Below are 6,084 nucleotides of genomic sequence, written 5' to 3'. Positions count from 1 at the left end.
TCTATTTATTGCAATTGCTGCCATTTTATTAGGGAGCATAGATAATAACACAAGGCTCTGTATAGTCTCTGTTCATGCCCTGTTAGGCTGTTATGACTTTGAAGTAGTTCTCAGAACGTTTATCTGTGGTGGTTACCGCACACCACAGAGAGGATTTCTACAGATGAAAGCTGCAGTAACTGCCTCATATATAATAAAATGCATCAGAGGATCTGAAATCTATACTTAAGAGTCATCATGATTTATGACTATTGATTCAGTTATTTAAAGTTAAAATACTGTAAAATGCATATTATCTCCCATACAAAGCAGCAATGGTTCAATTATGTAAAATCTAAAGTAAACAGGAATGGTAAAATGGAATGATTGTTAAGGTGGCGTAAATTAGGGTCAGAGCACTTTTCTTTTTAATCTTCATATCCTGCTCATCTGTTTTATAGTGGGCAGGGAAGGAGCAACCTGAAGGCAATGCTATCATGAGAGTTGTTACAGCAGCACAGATTAAAGGTCTATCTGCTAGGCCTTGGAGAGAGATAAAGTGAATGGAGATAAAGTACTAACCAAATAGCTCCTGTCAGTTTCCAAAAACAGCCTGGAAAGAGACAGTTAGGAGCTGTTTGGTTGGTACTTTATCTCTCTCCAAGGCTTAGTACATAGATCCCTATTTCAGAAAGTGAGTGTGCTTATCTTGTGGGAAGCAGTTACATATCCATTTGTGTCATTACGTTAATGAGAGCAGGGTAACTAATTATTTAGGTTAATGAATTAAGGCAAGTTGGATTTAGACCATCAGATTGTGCTGCCGGGAAACCCATTCTATTGTCCAGTGGGATGTGGGGCTCATGTAAAGGTAATGCTGCCTATGCATCAGAAAAAGGCCTCATTAATAACACTTCCCCAAAAACACCCAGGGTCTGATTCAGAGGGGCGCGCTGCTGTGACCGCTTTAGTGTGTTGTGCCGTAGTCGCATCTGTGACTTTATGCTAATGCTAGTATCAGCCCTACCCTAGGGTACAAGAGTGCGTCTGACAGTGCAAAGATGGAGACGCCCACTTTGAGCATCTTTAGAAGCAACAGTCCCACTTCCATCAGTCACACCATCAAAACTTGCACCAGTACCAGGCTAGGTGCAGAGTCTCCGTCAGAGTACGGTCTCCAATGTGAGCGATTAAGTGCCTGAGTTTGCAACCAGGTATGCGACATGGCCACAGCACGTGCATAACATGCCCATAAGACAGTGCATCTCCGCACATTGGAATAGTCACCGCCCAGGAATGCTCACTACATTTACAGTATATTTCTGAGAACATGTGTCTCAATAGCTACTGCGCCACTGTGTGTACATACCATGGGACGCTGGCGCTGTGCGACTTTGATAAATGAGGCCCTATCATTCACAACAAGTGATCAAATTCACTGCGTATGATAATGGTGCTCCAGCCAATCAGCTCCCAACTGCCATCTATTTTTTAAAAAATGACAGTTGGGAGCTGATTGGCTGGAGCACGATTTATCATACGCAATGAGTTTTATCACTCATTGTGAATAATAAAACTTGTTGATAAATAAAGCCCTTAGGGGTCTATGTACTAAGCCTTGGAGAGATATAAAGTGGACAGAGATAAAGTACCAACCATTCAGCTCCTAAGTTCCATGTTACAGGCTGTGTTTGATAAATGACAGTTAGGAGCTGATTGGTTGGTACTTTGCCTCCATCCCCTTTATCTATTTCTAAGGCTTAGTACATAGACCCCTTAGAAGCATGCGCAGTTGAAGAACATCGACCATTTCCGCGAATGTCAGCATTGAGTGTGACTCAGAAACAGGCCCACAATTCCTCTTTGTCAAGATGCACATACCGTTATCTTGCATTTCTAATCCTTACATCTACGTAGCGTAGATAATTATATTTTATCATTCTATTTCTTCTTCTATCTAACTTATTTCTTCTGCTGTTTCTCCCATATTGCTGATACATAAATCACAGCTTTAAGCTCTAAACTAATAATACAGTAATATAAAACATGACAATGAGAGGTTTAAAATAAAAAATACACTTTTCATGTTATCTAGTCCTCACAATCTATGCACAGCAGCAAACAGGTATAAAACATTACAATACTGTTTATTTAAGTCCAGATTCCACTGTCTGATGTGTTGTAATATTAGTGTGAAAGGCATGGGTGTGTGGCATAATGTCTGACAGGTGCGCACAGCTGTATACTGCAGTATAGCTCATTTATAACTTTTCTGCAAAGTATACAAAATATTCATCGCATGAATTGTCATGCTGGGCACACACATGCAGATATATTGGCCGATAAATTACGTCATTCACAGACATATCGCACTGGTTGTGATGCACAGCCGATGGCAGATATATCGGCCATTGGCTAATTGGATACTGGTCTAAGTAATCATATCAGCAAGAGATACTGTATGTACATATATTGCAGGATGGAATAGCACAGTACACTACATGAATGGCTTGCAGAGTGAATTGCAGCACAATGAATTTTCCAGTTATACTTGCAACAGGTAACACATAGCAGAGCCAGGACAAAAACCAGGAATACCAAACAGTAGATACAGGAACAGGGACCAGATAGCACGACTTCTACAAGAAACTACTATCTGTGGCAAGGCAGGAATGGGCTGGCTGCCCTATAACAGAAGTCAAAGCCAATCCCATATGAGAAAACAGACCAGCCTCAGGCAATTACCACTATGAGCAGCTGAGTGCTGTATGTTCACAGAGGCTTCCCAGCAGGGAGCAATCAGCCTGGACCAAATTTCATTGTGGCTGTCTTTGCCTGTTATCCCTGTCAGCTCTGGCCAGAACCAAGCTGTCATGACAGCTCATAACACATTCCATCAATGTCCAGGTGGTTTTTGATGCAAACCTAAGAGTCACAAGTGCTGTGGTCAGCTATCCAGGCTCATGCCATGATTCATTTATCCTCAGTCACTCATTCTTGTGTGCTAAGTTTAAGGTGGGTCAAATGCTGGAGGGATGGTTGATTGAGAAGTACACATTCCTCTGGTTACTTCCTCACTACACAATTCTAAATGTGGTCATGTATACATTTATTTGCCTTACAGTTGATTCAGGGTATGGATGTTTCTCCTGGCTTCTGATCGCTTCCTTATAGTCCTGCGGAGCGCAAGTATAATGAAGCACTAGATCTGTAATAGAATGTACATTTGGCCTATTAAAATCTAGGTTCTGCACTGTTGATAAAATCTAGAGGGACTATGGCCCTGATTCAGAGCCGGACGCTCTGACCAGAGCGCTCGCTCTGAATCAGGGCCCACCTCCATAAATATGGAGCGTCCTCCTGGACGCTCATATAGCTGTGGGTCACCACCCACAGCATATATGAGCGTGCAGGATGATGGTCGCGATGGTCTTGACCATCGCGACCATCGCCAGTGCGTGCAGAAGCCTGCCGTTGAGTTTCTCGACCGCAAGGCCAGGAGTGATTTTGGCTCTATCAAAGCCAAAATCACTCCCACTGACATCACTAGTGATGTCAGTGGGGCCGGCTTCTGACGGTAGGCGTTCCCTTGGGAACGCCTCCGTCCGGCAGGCACGCCTCCGTCCGGCAGGCACGCCCCCGGAACGCCCACCAAAGGGGGCGTGCTGTCAATCAACATCGACAGCACGCCCCCTTTGATCAGACACTACGAGCGAAGGAAAGTCCTTCGCTCGTCGCATCTCGCGCATTCGAACGACGGAGCTCCCTCCGTTGTGCGCATGCGCAGTGCACACCATCGACCCACTTGCAAGCGGACAGCCGCTCGCGAGTGGGTCTGAATCAGGGCCAATGTTGTATTCCATTGATAAAAACTCGACCATTGTGCTCTGCTGATGTGCATTGCATAATCTGTGCCTTGATTAACTTCACCCGCCACATTATGCAATGCACAATCAGGGCTACTGCTTTCCTCTGGCGACTCTGTGGCCACAGAAAGTGAGAGGCAGGCTAGGGATTCGGTGATTGGCAACTATTTCAGTGTAATTATAGTACACAACATTGATATTTTTACCTTCAATAAAAAAGTGTCTTTAAAAATCTACCAAATGAATGTGCATCAGGCACAATTTGTTTCAACTCAGGTGATGTCTTGCAAAATTAAATATCAAAGTTTTTAGCAACTCCTGTAATGTGTCCTGTTGGCAGTTCTGAAATAGTTCTTAACATCTGAATTTTTTACAATAGTAAACTAAAATCAATTTTTAAGTAAGGTGAATTTGCCTTGAAAAATTAAACATTACTAGCCTGTATAAAAATCTAAAAAACATATCAGCATACGATGTATTTGATCAAAAAACATCTCTATAAGCCACACTATTAGAATGCCTCTGTTGTTGTAGCATATGATTTGCATGACAATTTGTTTAAACATTAAAAACATCACTTTGAGGTGAAGTATTTGTTGCACACACTCTTTCAAGAATATGTCAGTGTATTATAAATTTTTTCACATAACAATTATTCCTAATCATTTTCCCATTATTTCAAGGTGTGGTCTAAAGAAAACAAAAATTATTATTCAATACCAGGTTTTACAGTGTGATAGAAAACTAATAAAGCAATGGTCATTTAGTTAACATGTTTTATTCTGTCAACACCTACATATAATGGCATTACTGTGTTTTTGTGAAAGTCATGTTGCAAATAAATAACTCATGCCTCAAAATGGGCACAAAAAGAAATATAAAGAACTGTATTTTTTCCAGCATACAAATATAGATAATAATTGATTTTTTTTCTGCATAGAAATGTAATTTACAGATGTTTTTTTCAGCATACAAATACAACTGGTAAACATATATTTTACGAATATTATAATGTCTCCTTTTAGGTGGGTGACTAGGGGAGGGTGAAGAGTGGCTACTGTTAAACATATATTTTACGAATATTATAATGTCTCCTTTTAGGTGGGTGACTAGGGGAGGGTGAAGAGCGGCTTGGACGTGCAGCACCACCTCTGGTGCTGGCCCCATGCCTGGGTGGTGTTGGTGCAAGTGAGGGGTTTCAACTGCTACTGGTGGTACTTGTTACCTCAGGAAAGTGACTATAATTTGGGCACTAAACGATATCATGTTTTGATTCATGTCTCTAAGAACATTTGTTTGTTTATGGTAACATTCATTAAAAAAAACAAATGTTAGCACTCGTTTGTGCCTTTAGTATTCTCGTCATAATTTCAAAATTACTAGATAAATTGTTATTAAGCTTACTTACAATCTCATTTAAGCCATAAAAAAAAAAACAACATTAATGACGGAAAGCCTTCTATCCTGCTTACAAAAATGCCTGATAATTTGTGAAAAGTGTCTTATTTGTGTGGCCATTCGTGCCACATAATGGTCATGAAATGCTGTCAGAGGATAAGAAGGTAGAGGCAGCATTAGCACCCGTATTTGTTGCTGGCTCTTGTAAGTCAGGGCTGGGTGGACTTGGTGTTTGTGGCCGTTGTGGTGTGACTGGAAACGTGTAATGTGAACATTCCATCTTCTTGTGTTTCCTCAGGATGACTAAATGGCTGTAAGTTTGGGGACAGAGGATCTTGCGTGTGTGGATCTAAAGGAAATCATTAGGTAAGTATGAGTGAATAGATGAAAAACAAGTGTACACACAGCAGGATAACCAATTGTGGACCCTGGATCCAAAAAATAAAGTTTACAAAACAGGCAGGCCTCCTTAAACAACAGAAATCAGTTTTCCATTCCAATATGCAGATGTTTGATTTAGTGCTTGAGAGGTAAACAGGTTGATGTATGATGCTTTACAAAGTCTAAAATATGATCATTTGTGGAGTACAACATAGCAAACATGTAGCTCAACACAAGCATTAGTACATTTTTCAGTACATGCAGACATTTTCATACAGCATGTTAAACTTCTCCACTGTGCTACTTAGCCACTTTTTACACCAATTCAAGACATGAAACCCTAAGTTTGATTTTTCAAAAAGTACTTAAGACATTTGCCTGAAAAATGTTGTTTCTCACTACTCCCAAGAGAGGGCGTCAGTGGTGGCTGTCTGGCAGATTGGTATGCTGAAGATGCACC

The 6,084-nt window shown here is 41.1% G+C and overlaps 1 long non-coding RNA gene across 1 annotated transcript in view; it reads right to left on the bottom strand.

The window, feature by feature from the left end:
- Positions 1–5,365: 5,365 nt before the first annotated feature.
- Positions 5,366–6,084, bottom strand: part of LOC148525103 (uncharacterized) — a 44,074-nt gene continuing 43,355 nt past the window's right edge. The window contains exon 4 of the long non-coding RNA XR_015878315.1: positions 5,366–6,083. This is a non-coding gene — a long non-coding RNA (uncharacterized LOC148525103). The remainder of the gene's footprint in view (position 6,084) is intronic.

The sequence above is a fragment of the Taudactylus pleione genome, unplaced genomic scaffold, assembly GCF_031769625.1.
Source record: "Taudactylus pleione unplaced genomic scaffold, aTauple2 ptg000113l, whole genome shotgun sequence".
In the NCBI taxonomy this organism is placed as follows: domain Eukaryota; kingdom Metazoa; phylum Chordata; class Amphibia; order Anura; family Myobatrachidae; genus Taudactylus; species Taudactylus pleione.
The sequence above is the reverse complement of the archived record's forward strand: the minus strand, read 5'-3'. Positions and strand labels throughout refer to the sequence as shown.